The 13,515-nt window shown below is 35.9% G+C and overlaps 1 long non-coding RNA gene across 3 annotated transcripts in view; it reads right to left on the reverse strand.

Annotated features, from left to right (window-relative positions):
* The window catches only part of LOC141490884 (uncharacterized), a 119,898-nt gene that overhangs the window by 58,315 nt on the left and 48,068 nt on the right, over window positions 1-13,515 (reverse strand). For 2 of the 3 annotated variants that reach the window (XR_012469383.1, XR_012469382.1), the window contains exon 2: window positions 12,585-12,676. This is a non-coding gene — a long non-coding RNA (uncharacterized LOC141490884). Of the gene's footprint in view, window positions 1-9,322; window positions 9,648-12,584; window positions 12,677-13,515 lie in introns of all 3 variants that reach the window. The other variant, XR_012469384.1, reaches the window with a different exon arrangement.

A 13,515-nucleotide genomic window follows, 5' to 3' on the forward strand; every position in this document is an offset into this window, starting at 1 on the left:
GGCAAAGAATTGGAAACTGAGGAGATGTTGAAAAATGACTAAACATGTTGTGGTATATGGAGATGTAATACTATTTTACTGTAAGAAATGATAAGAAGAAAGGGTTCAGAGAAATCTGGGAAGACATGTAAGAACTAATATAAAGTGAAGTGAGCAGAGCCAGAACGTTGTGCATAGTAATAGCAATGTTGTAATGATTATCAGTTATGAAAGACTTAGAAATTCTGATAAAAATAATAAGAATTCAAAATGAAAATTGTTATCCACCTCCAGAGAAAGAACTGATGAGCTTTAGTGCAGTTTGATGCATATTTTAAAATTATCTTTATTTTTCTTTGTTTTTTAAAACATAGCTAATATGGAAATGTGTTTTTCATGACTTTGTTATAATAGGTACTATGTTTCTTACCTTCTCAAAGGGTAGGGGGGAGAAGAGAGAGGGAGGGAAAAATTGAAACTGAAAACAAATTTTTAATTAAAAAAAACTTTCACTTGACCCGGTCTCTTTTTTGCCTTACATCTTTTCTCCCTTTCACAATCAAGCTCTCAGAAAATGTCATCAAATTCATTTCCTCCATTTTTTCCCCTCTCACACACTTATCAGCCCCTGGCAATCTAATTTCTGATCCTGTCATGTAAATGAAATTGCTCTCTTCAATGTTACCAATAATATCTTAATGACTAATCCAACTGAATTCTCCTCCCTCTTCATCCTTCTTATACCCTTCATCTTTTCTGCAGTTTGAAATGAGCAATAATTCCTTCTTCTTTCATTTTTATGACATTGCTCCATCCTGATTCCACCCTTACCTGTCTGATTAATCCTCAGTCTCTTTAGCTAGTTCATAACCCATATTCCCTTTTTGCACAGATGTACCTCAAGTTTTGGCCCAGTCTTCAATACATTCTCTATTTTGGTGATCTCATCAACTTCCATAGATTCAGTAATCACGTCTATTCAAATGACTCCAAAATCTACATATCCAGCTCTCCTCTCCTCTTCTCTCTCTCTCTCTCTCTCTCTCTCTCTCTCTCTCTCTCTCTCTCTCTCTCTCTCTCTCTCTCTCTCTCTCTCATCACTATTTATTGGATATTTTAAACAGGAAGTCCTCTAGGCATTTAAAACAAATTATATCAAAAAAAAATGTCTTTCTTCCAAAACTCATTACTAATTTTACTGTTCATTGAAAATACTACCATTCTTCCAGCCACCTAGAGTCCTAACTTTAAGGTTATTCTCAACTCTTTCCCTCCCCTGCTAAGTAATTGCCAAGACATTGATTCAACCTTCAAAATTTATCACATCCATCCCCTTCTTTTCACTCAAAGACTGCTATCCTAATTCAGGCCCTCATTACCTCTCAATCTGAACCACTGAAAAAACTCTCCTAATTATTCTCCTTGCCCCCAATTATCTAATTCACCCTATAAAAAGAATCCTATAAAAAACATAGATATAATCACATCACCTCCCCAAGTCCTCAAAAAATTTCAACAGCTACTTCCATATTGCCTCTTGGAACAAATATATAATCCTCTCTCACCTCTGTTTCTTTCCACTGGTCATTCCCCATGTCTGGAATAGTCTCCTTCCCTCATTCACATAGAATTCCTAACCTCTTTCAAGGTTCAGGTACTTCTTTTCTGATCCCACATCTCTCAACTCCCCTAATTGTTAGTTCACCTCCTTAGCAACTTAACAAGTTGTGTGGGGGAATGGAGAAGTTAACCATTTTGCCCATGTTCATACAGTTAGTGTATATTAGTGGAAGGACTTGAACCCAGGTCTTTTCTACTCCAAAGTCAACCCCTTATCTTTCTCATCATGTTGCTTCTCAAAGAATCCTAAACACTCACATCAAATACTCAACTTGGTGGGTGCAGAGAAGAGGAAATAAAGTGCATTGGTCCTGATGAATATCACACACCTTATTCTAAAATATCAATTATGTTAAAGGCAGAAGAACTCAGTGTGATGAAAGGTTCTTAGAGTCAAACAAGCTGACATCCATTACCCCCATCAGAATGAGCTGGAATAAATTGTGCGTCAGCCTGGCCAGGATGACTCCTGTCTGCCTGGGTGTGTCTCAGAGAGATTATGAGTTGTTACTTCTTAGTGGTCTTGGGCTATAAATCAAATGACTGAAAAAAAAAAGGTTCTGGTGAAATAGTTGAATTTTTAGACCTTCCAGTTTGGAGGTTGGATGTGAGTAACAACAGCTAAAGACATAAGTCATAAGAATAATACAGTCAGTGAACTTGTGGTTGTTCAGAACAATCAGGGAGTGCACTGGTATGGTTAATCAAACATTCTGCTTAACAGAAAATTGCTAGTCAATAAGACATACATGGATCACTGAATCTCAAGAAAGTAGAATACCCTAAAATAAACACAGCAGTATGCTATTATTAGGATCATTGGTTCATGGACTATAGATTTATAGCTCACTTGCCCTCCCCCCATTTAATGGTTAAGGAACCCAAGGCCCATAATAGTTGGGATGTAGTATGGTGTGATGGCTAGAGAACTGGATTGGGAGTCAGAAGACTTGGGTTGAAATCCTGAATCAACCCCTTACTACCAGGGCCAGAAGTGAGTCACCTTAAGTTCAGCCAGGAGCTGGTCAGTATGATCAAGACTTTAGCCTCCCCTAAGTATTAAACTGCTATATACAAGACACCAAAGAGCATCATTTTAGGGATGTAGACTCTAAGCACTCTAGTAGGTACCAATCTGAACAAGTTGAGTTAAGGATGAATACAAGGACTGGTAAAATTCCTTTGATGTTCCTTATATTTTGGAGTCATTGATCATTAAACTGTTTCCATTTTCCCTCTAGTCTGACCAGAATGGTTTATTTTCCTTAAGCAGAGTATCAAGTTGACAGCTATTGAGCTGAATATTAATCTAAAAATGTTTAAATATTAAAAAAAAACTCTGCTCTCTGCTCTTCACCATTTCACCTATCTAGGAATTTATAGGATAATTATTCCCAGAATACTGAGGTGTCAACCCTCCTGTAGAAAATCAAAGATGACTAAAATAATCCTCTTATCTTTGCTTATCTTTGCTTAGCCATATCAAAAGTAGCCCTGGGTCTAGAACAGAAGTCTTCACACTACTTGGGTGTCCTCTTTACCCAAAAGTGAATGGAAATAAGGGAAAGGAAACTGGACTTCAGGTTCAGATAACCTAGGTCTTCTAGTCTCAGCTGCACCACAATTTTGGGCGATACATAGGCTCTTCCTGGTCTCCTCACCTGTAAAGCATTGATGTGGAAGTAGTGGATCTCTTCAATTCTGACATTCTATGACTCTCAAGAGGCCCTAAAACTATCTCCTATTCAAACTTAGCTTGTTCTGTGTCATTGCTTCTCATAGATTAAAACAAATGACCCATCTTTGGGACTGATTGAAATGACCCAGAATTAACCCCACTATTTTTCACTAGCTACTTGTTTTTAATAATTCAGGGAGAAACAGTAGTCTGTGACTCAGGTTTAGAACTCTGAAATCTTTACTTGAAGACTAAGAAATAGCAGTATTTAGCAGAATATGGAAAAGCAGAAAATATTGTGAGAAAAAATGAAATAAAAAAGACAGCATTGTCTGAGAATAATGCCTTGATTTGAGCACTGGAGCTCTAATAAATTGTTTTTAAAACGAAAATTAATTCCAAGTAAGTTGCTAGCCGCCAGTACTGTTTGTTCTGAACACTGATGTAAACATATGCTTTGATTTTTTTTCCTGGCTGACACTCCCTACTTGAAGTAGTTAAAGCCTTCTGTTTATGTATTTAATTCTGTCCAACAAAACCAGACAACTCTCCTACACCCTTGACTGCCAAGTGTTTGGCAATAGAATGAAAGTAAACACCAAAAAAAAAAACCACCCAAATTTTGTTGGCAAGGTAGTTTGTTTGGGTGATGATGAGAAAATTATATTAAGAAATATAGTAATTTCATGAAAATCACAAGACTGGAGAGTTTAAGGTAACCACAGGGACTATTCACCTCCATATTTCTCCAACTGGGTTGTCTCAAAGAATAATAGTAACAACTTATATTTGCATAGTCCTTTTTCACTTACAAAGAACTTTCTATGCATTGACTCTTTGGATACTCCAGAAGTCCTAGTGAGGGACTGCCAATTATTGATATCCCCATTTTTCATACGAGGAATGTGTGTTTTAGAAAAGATGGATTACCTAAAGATATAAGGCTAGAAAATGCACCGCTAGTATTTAATTTTATTTAATTTTAGGACTTCATGTTCAGTGATCTTTCTAACAGGCTACTTTACAAAACCTGAGAGAGAGAGAGAGACAGAGAGAGAGAGAGAGAGAGAGAGAAGAAGAAGAAGAAGAAGAAGAAGAAGAAGAAGAAGAAGAAGAAGAAGAAGGAAAGAAGGAAAGAAAAAAGGAAGAACGAAAAAATTAAATTTAAAAAATCCTATTGCCATTTATTTCCTAAGTGACTGAGAGGAAATCAGATCATCTCCCTGGGACTCAGTTTCCTCATTTGTAAATGAGGGAGTTGAATTAACTGACCTCTAAAGTATCATCCTAGGCAGATTCCCAAAAAACCTGTAAAGACTTCCATGAACTGATGTAAGTAAGAACAAGAACAATGAGGATAGCAACAACTATACTGCGTGAAGATCCACCGTGAGACTTAGTTCTTCTTAACAATATAGTGACCAAAAGACATTTCTAAAAGTCCTGTGATCGAAACTATCTTCCCCATCCAGAGAAAGAACTAAGAAGTTGGAATGACTTTTCACTTCTTTTTGTTTGTTTTTTCTTTCTTGTGGTTTTTTTCCCCTTTTTTTTCTGATTCTTCATTCACCATATGACTAATGTGGAAATACATTTAACATGATTGTACATGCATAACAGATCACTTGCTGTCTTGGAGAAGGGAGAAAGGAAGAAAAATGTGTAATTCTAAATCTTAAAAATAATGAATGTTCAAAAGTATTACCTGTATTTGTAAAAAAAAAAAGAAAAAATTTTAAAAGAAAAAATAAAGTAGCATCCTAGTATAGGGGGGAAAGTACTGAATTTGCCCTTTGAAGACCTGAGATAGAATCTTGGTTCTGTTAATTATGTGGTCCCTTACCTTGGGAAGTCATTTGACCTCAACTGTCTCATCTGTAAAATGGGGAGGTTGGTCATGAACAAGAGTTCTTAATCTCAGGTTCACAGACCCTTTGTGGAGAGATTTCTGAGGGTTTCCATGAATTTGACTGGGAAAAAAATAATATTTTCATTATCGTTGACATTTAACTGACAATTATTTAAAAACCTATTTCTGAGGAAAAAGTACCCAGGCTTCACCAGACTACCAAAGATGTCTATGCCACAGAAAAGAATAAGAACCCCCATATTTCATGATTCCTCAGGACTCTTCTAACCCTAAATCTTATTTTTAATAGATTATGATAATTAGGATTTAGTGTTACAAATTTATCTAGACTGCACTTCACTGGTCCATCTGAGAAAATTCCCTCTACCTTGTATAGTTGGAGAGAATGTAAGGAAGGAGGGAATTTTGAGTTAATTGACTTACTCAGAATCACATGGGCAGTATTTGTCAGAGGTGAGAGACTTAAATTCATATCTTTTTGACTAGGACAGTGGCTGTCTATCTACTCTATCCATTCTGTCTCTCATATGTTCCATTTATAATACAATTCATAATTACATTAATAAAATAAGCTTCTTAGCCATCAAAATTGTTTTCTTATTAGCTATCAGGAGCAATGAAACTTTGGTATATAAATTCACTTTTGATAATGAATACTGGTTTTCATTCTGACTCTGGTTTGCAATGGTTTAAAATGAGCCTGAAGGGAAGTATCCCTCCGATCTGCCTTCTTCCACAAGGATTCACCAGTCCACCAAATATTCAACATCCATCCAGTGTCAAAACAATGAAGCATCTGGTAAGGAAGTATTAACAGTCAGAAGATTCATGATTCTGGGACTGAAGTACAGATCGTGAGTCATGTTTTTTGCCATTTCTCCATAATTCTTATTTACCATCTGATTACTTACAGGTCTTGTTCTCCAGGCATTTTGCCTGCATCATCCCTTCAAAGTACCTTGAACAATTAAACTAACTTCTAAAGCAAATACCCCTCATTGACAGTATTATAGTTTGAATTTTCTTCTCAATTTACATTCTCTTCTCTCTTTCCACTTAATGATATTTCTACAGCATGAATCTCTCAGGAAATGTTTGGTAAATATCTCTGCTAAATTCTGAGAAACTAGGCCTGAGAAGAACAAACAGACGTCCCTTTAAAGATTCTTGATTAATGATCTATACAGATACTAAGCATGCATCCTTCCAAACACTTAGTAATGGGAAAACAGGCTTATCTGTCTAAATGAGTCTAAATGGGGTGAGCCCTCCCCTCAGGATTAGATGCAAGATTTCCAGGACCCCCTCTATGTATCTGCATGGGCATATCCACACCCCTGTTGACCAAATAAATATTTGCACAATAAAAAAAACAATATAATGTTACACATTCAATATTAAATATAATAACTCATGATAGAGTTATAGAATGATGTTGGGAAATGTAAACCCATTGCTTTTAAAATAGTTTCATTCAAATCATTGCACCCTATTCAACTTCATAAGCATTTATCCATCATTCAAGATGTATTAAGCCATAGGAGACACCGAATTCTCATGGCAGTATGAGATAGAATGTCTGCTCTTAAAATGCTTACTATTTCATTAAAGAGAAATTATCTTGGACTGAAGTAGTTAGGGGACGGTTATTGAAGCAATGAGATCTGAGTTGCACTTTAAATGATATGTATCAATCAATAAGTATTTTATAAGCATCCATATGTCAGACACTGGAGACATAAATACAAATAAAGTATTTTACTTTTAAGGATCATACATTCTAATGGAAGAAACAGTATGAATATATATCCTTATATACAGAATAAATGGAAAGTAAATAAAGACAATAAATACACAAATAAATATAAAATAGTTAAATACAAGGCAATTTGGAGGAAGAGGATTAGTACTGGGGGGGATCAGTGTTGCAAGAGCTATCTCTTGAAAGAAGACAAGAAATCTATGAGTTGGAAAAGAAGAGAGTGTGCCTTCTGGCATGGGGGAATGACCAATTCAAGGCCAAAAGGTTGGGAAATAGAATTATCATGTGTGAAGAACAGAGAAGGCGCCAGTTTAGAATGCTTAGAGAGGGTGGCAAGTTGAGTAATATGTGAGAGTAGAAAAATGGGTTTGTGTAAAGTGGTATAGGACTTTAAAAGCTAAACAGAGGTTCATAGTTGATCCAAAAGGACCTAGGAAGGCACTGGAGCTTACTGAGCCGTAGAGAGGGACATATTAGTTCTGTGCTGAAGGAAAAATCACTCTGGCAGCAGTTCAGAGAATGGACTAGAGTGAGAAGACAGTCGAGACAGAAAGACCAATTAGACTACTTTTGCAATTATCTAAGCAAGAGATGATGAGAGGCTCTAATAACATAGTGGTTTTGTGAGAAGAACAGAGGGACCAGGAGAGAGATTTTCTTAGAAATAGAAATGGTAGGCTTTGAAACTAACTGGATTAAATGGAGTGAGAAAGAGAGAGGAGTTGAGAATAATCCCAAGGTTATGAACCTGGGATACTCTTATACTATTGGTGGTACCTATGAGAGAAATAGATATGTTTAGTAAAGATGTGCATTTAACAGAAAAGATGTTTTATTTCAAACATGCTGCGTTCACTATGTTAATTTGAAATGTCCAATAAGTAATTGGTGATGTGGAGCAAGTGCTCAGGAGAGAGACAAAGGTGGGATTATATATATGTATATACATATATAATATGTCATCCTCATAGAGAAAATAATTAATTGTAGTAGTTGATGTTAGAGACAGAGACGAGAGAGAGAGAGAGAGAGAGAGAGAGAGAGAGAGAGAGAGAGAGAGAGCTCTACAATAGAGCTTGAATAAAATTTAGATAGATAGAAAGGCAGACCAAGATGTTGGAAGACCTCAAAATCATGAAATATAGAAAAAGAAATTTGGTAAGATGTGATCACTGTCTTCAAGTGTTTGAAAAGCTCTCATGTGAAAGAAATATTACATTTTTCTCTTTAGCTCCAGAGAAAAGAACTTTGAGCAATGAGTAGAAAGTCCCAGAAAAGGAGATTTGGGTTTGATGTAAGGAAAAGTTTTCTAATGTTTAGAGTTGCACCAAAGTAAAATGAGCTGCCTCAGCAGGTAGAAACTTCCTAATCAGCAAAGTTCTTAAAGAAAGGACAAGATCTGTTGGAACTGTTCAAAGGACTTCTATTTAGATACTAATTACTCTGGTTGGTCTCTGAGGCACTTTCTGGTTCTGAGAGGTTCTAGGACCAGACATAACATGCTGAAGATGAGCAGGAAAATGAGAATCCTGTTAAAGAGGAGAGGGAAGGAGAATGTAGATTATACAGGACTTTGCCAAACTACAGGTATCAATCTATTAGCCCAGAAGTAACAGGTGTTATAGAGCGTTTAATTTGGTCAGTCTGCTGGGTGGGTTGGACAAGAGATAGGAAAGACAAAGGTAGAAGATGTTGCAGTAATACAGGAAGGAAGAGAGGGAGAGAGTTGAATGAATATTTATTAAGACCCTACTATGTACTAAGCACTAGTCTAAACACTTTACAAATCTTATCTCGTTTATGAAAACCCTAAAAAGGGGGTGCTACTATTATGGCCCCATTACACTTAAGAAAATTGTGGCAGACAAAGGTTGGTTAAGTGATTTGCCTAGGTCATATAGTAAATGATGAGGTTAGATTGGAATTCAGGACTTCCTGTCTCCAGACCCAGAGCTCTATTTCCTGTTGAAACAGAAGAGAAGCATACAATAAATATTTCAAAGGAAAAAATAATAGGGCTCGATTGAATGGATATGGACAATGAAATCTCAAATGCTTTTTAGTATACAATAGAAATTTATACCAATTCACTTGAGATAGAGGCATAAGGAACATCAGAAAAGTTAAAGATGTTCCTCCCCTTCCCTTCAGTGCCACTAGAGTTAGAATTAAGAATATTGTCCTTTCCCCGCTAAAAAAAGTTGGTGCTTTTTCTTTATCTTCACATTATTGTCTTTTCCCTACTGATTCTCAGCCCGTATTCCAAATATTTTGATGTATTGTTAAAAAACAAAACAATCTAATGGCCATATCTAAAATGAATGCCTCATTTTACAACAGCAGTCTACCAATTCTCTCTCAAGAGATAGGAGGCATTCTTCCACAACAATCATTTGAGATCAAGATTGCTCACCGTATTGATCAGAATTCCACAGGCTTTCAGTGATGTTTTCCTTTTCATTATGTAATCATCATGTACATTGATCTCCTTGTTCTGCTTCTTTTGCTCTGCATCTATTCATTCAACTCTCCAAATTATTCTGGATTCTTTATGCTTATTATTTCTTACAATACAATTTGTTATTGTTCAGTCCTTTTGGATCATCTGTGATTCTTAGTGATTCCATTTTGGGATTTGTTTGGCAGAGATACTGGCATGTCTTTGACATTTCTTTTTTCCAGTTTATTTTACAGATAAGGATAGAGAGACAGATAGGGTTAAGTGACTTGCCCAAGATCTGAGGAAGGAAAAAAGAGAAAAAGAAGAAAGACAGGAAAGAAGGAAAAACATAGTAACTCAAGCCTTCCTGACTCCATGCTCACCATTCTATGCATGTGCCTCCTAGTTGCCCCCTATAATATAAGAATATTCTATTATATTCCTACAATTTTTTTCAGCCACTATGATTTGAGGGTTACCTATATTATTTCCATTTCTTTGCTACCACAAAAGTACAGTTGTAAATTACTTTTTGTCTATTTGGGACCTTTCTCTTTGTCTTTGAACTCCTTTGGATATACCCAGCAATAGTATCACTAGGTCAAATGCTATATGCACAGTTTAGTGACTCTGTGAGCATAATTCTAAATTGTTTTCTAGAAGTGCTGATCCAAATCAAAACTCTAACCTCAGTGTATAAATATGTCTGCCTTCCTAGAGCTCCTCCAAAATTTACCATTATTGTCTTTTGTCATTTTTTGACCTAAATGATAGGTGTGAGATCTAACTTTCATGATTAAAAAGAAAGAAATTTCATGATTGATTTAATTTACATGTGTCTAAGCTTCAAGTTCAAAATTCTCTCTAGTTGTAGATGAAGATGTTTAGGTTAAATGATTCTCCAAGGTCACACAGATGCCCAACAATATTGGAATTGCAACCTAGGTCCTCAGACTACAAATATAGTCTTTTTCTACTGCTCTTAAAAAAAATAGAGATTCACCAGAACTGCTCAATCTTAAATAAAGGGAAGATAGAAAAAAACATTATTCAGTTGTTCCAGATACCACCATCAAAGTTGTAAGAGTGATGAAATAGACTGATATCCCCAAAGCCACATTAATATGTATTTTTTCCTCTATAGATTTGCTGATCTCACTGTCTCCCTGGGGATTCACAATCCTAGCTTCCTCCTCTTTTCGATGTTTGTGAAAATGATATCCAATCTTTCAAAGGAGGTTGGAGCCCAAAGCCCAGCAGGCTACCGGAGTTTTACTGTGCCCTCTAGGTCATTCCTTTCCACCACCCATTCCTGACATTCAATTTTCAGTGGTTTCCAGTTGAGCTTTAGGCTGAAAGACATCTATAGTAGCAATTTTCGACTTTTGTCATCACTACTTAGAACTGAAGAGAAGTTTCACAATCTTAAGTCTGCTCTGCATGAAACATAAAAGGGCAGGCTAAGACTAGAGGACATGCTCTCATTTCTTCAACATTTGGAGTGTTTGAATAAATATAAAAGTGCTGAATTCTCAACATTTTTTAACCATTTCAAACAGAGTTTAATTTATTCAGACAGTTTTTGCATTGGTTGCTCTAGAGGCCAGAAAAAAATATAAATATTAAATTTAATAATGGTACATATGCATTTTAATAAATAAATATATATTGACCTATGATTATGGGATTTCTTTTGGAAAGAAAATTTCAAGGTCAGAAAAGTTCAATGATGTAAAGAATAAAGTATATAAAGTAATTTGAAAGTTTAACTCTTGATCTGAGGACATAAATTTTAAACTTTGGACTCCCACATTCCACTTCTCCCTCACTAAAACTAAATTTTATTTAGTTTTAATATAATTTAGACTGAAGGCACTTTAGAGATCATCTTGAGTACTCTCTACTCCTACCCCAGTCATTTTAATTGAGGGGCAACAGTTTTCTCAATCACATAGCAAGTTGATAGCAAAGTCAAGTTTAAGCTTTAGATCTGTCTGAAACATATACAGTTGTTAAATGTGTATAAGGATTAATATGCCTTTATTAGACTCATTCAACAAGAACTGTGCTTATTATTTTGAGGAGTGAGCAGCCTGGCTGGGTCAGAAACATAATTGATTCAGTTCTTCATTTAGCTTATTGTCATTCTACTACAAGTCCTTAGGTATCAAAGAGGACCACTCCAACCAAGAAAATGATTGGAGGTGTGAATTGGCACAATTATGTTTATCATAGTGAGGGGTATGTTTTGCCAGGCATCCTTCTCACTTGCCTTTACAGAATTGTTCAATCCAGTGCCCTGATTGATTAAGAAACAGAACTATTGGAGATGGTCTGGCTGCTGAGGGAATCTCTTGGTTCTTAATTTTGCTTCTTACCAAAGCAGTTTGGCACTACAGCAAACCATTAATGCCAGGCAAGCACCAGCATGTGACAGAATGCAACAACCTGAATGCAACAAACTGACTCATTGGGCTCAGTTCCATAAGTAAGGAATTCCTATTCTTTGTAATATTTAACCTCTCCAGGCCTTTCTTTGATGGCACAAATAGATTATATGACAATAAAGAAAGAAGACAAAAATTTGCCAACATCAATCCTGAATCAAGATTCCTCATTAATTTTAGAATGGACTTTTTTCAGTCCAAGGGAAAAAATATGAACCAAGAAAGCATTCCTATCATTACTACAAAGACCCTGACTTCACCTGAATCAATCAAAGATGTAATTTTTATATGAAAGCAATGAACTTTCAATTTATTCTGATAATGAATTCAGATAAATGAGATGAATGATTCATATTATCAGATTTTTTTTCACATAATTCTTCCACTGTGTTCAAAAAATCCATAGCTTTGGAGTTGAAGTGGATTTCAGAGATCATCTGGTCCAAACCCTTCATTTTACAAGTGAGGAAACTGAGACCCAGAAAAATTAATTCTGATCTCTCATCTAGATGGCAGTTAAAAGGTGCAATGAATAGAGTCTCGTTAGGAAGTCTTGTCTCAGATACTTCCTGGAAATATGACCCTGAGCAAATCAATTAACATTTCTCTCAGCATCAGTTTCCTCTTCTGTAAAATAGTGATATGCACCTACTTCACAAGATTGTTGTGAGAATCAAATGAAATAACATGTATAATGTGCTTGTATACCAAGTTAATTATCATCATCAACATCATCATTATTGTTGGTGGAGATATTCCTAAAAGCAATAGCCACGGAGCAAACAAACCTTAAAAGACCTTATTGTTATCATCATCATCATCTTCATCATCATCACCATCTTCATCTTCATCTCCATTATTGTTGGTATAGACATCATTCCTAAAGGCAACACCACAGAGCAAACAAACCTTAAGAGACCTTATTGTTATCATCATCATCATCATCATCATCAATATTATTATCATTATCAATATTATTGGTCTGGATATTGTCCTACATTCCTGAAGGCAATACCGGTGTAGCCCACAAACTCTAGAAAAACCTATTGAATCATGAAAAGTTTTGAATAGAGTCCTTGAAATGGATTGCATGTCTATCATATGAGGACTAATTCAGTCAAATTTGGAGTAGTTCAATGTATTTCCACAATTAGGAAGGAAGGGGAGTTGATGTGAGTTGTGGGAAAAGCAGCAACTACTGCTAGTAGCCCCAAAGAAGGCACTAGTTTCTTTCCCCACTCTGAGACTTCCTATGGGCAACAAGAGATTATGGCTCAAATTGTTCCCAGTGACTGAATGACTGGACTATTGTCTCTAGGGTCTCCATTTAAGGAGGAGGTTGAAATAGTTTTTAACCTTTTCTTCATTCCTTTTCAGCTTCCTTTTGTGTATTGTCCTCCATTTTTTTGGTAAACTCCTCAAGGACAGGGTCTATCTTTTTTTATTTGTGTTTCCAGTGCTTAGTGCTGTGTCTGGCCCATATTCAGTCTATAAACATTTACTGATCATTGACTAGATCCTCAAGTCCACACTTGAGTCTGTGATACTGTGATGGTAAGAGAAGTATCTTTTTTAAAGCAGAGAAATCAGTTAAACCAGGCCTGACATCACTGGGGAGGGTAATGTAGGTCTGCATTTGTGTTCCTTTATGTCATTTGTCCCTGGAAGAGTTTTGCATATCAGACGATGCTACAAACTGCTGAATTCTAAGCAAGAATA

This window comes from Macrotis lagotis, chromosome 6, assembly GCF_037893015.1.
Source record: "Macrotis lagotis isolate mMagLag1 chromosome 6, bilby.v1.9.chrom.fasta, whole genome shotgun sequence".
NCBI classification, from domain to species: domain Eukaryota; kingdom Metazoa; phylum Chordata; class Mammalia; order Peramelemorphia; family Peramelidae; genus Macrotis; species Macrotis lagotis.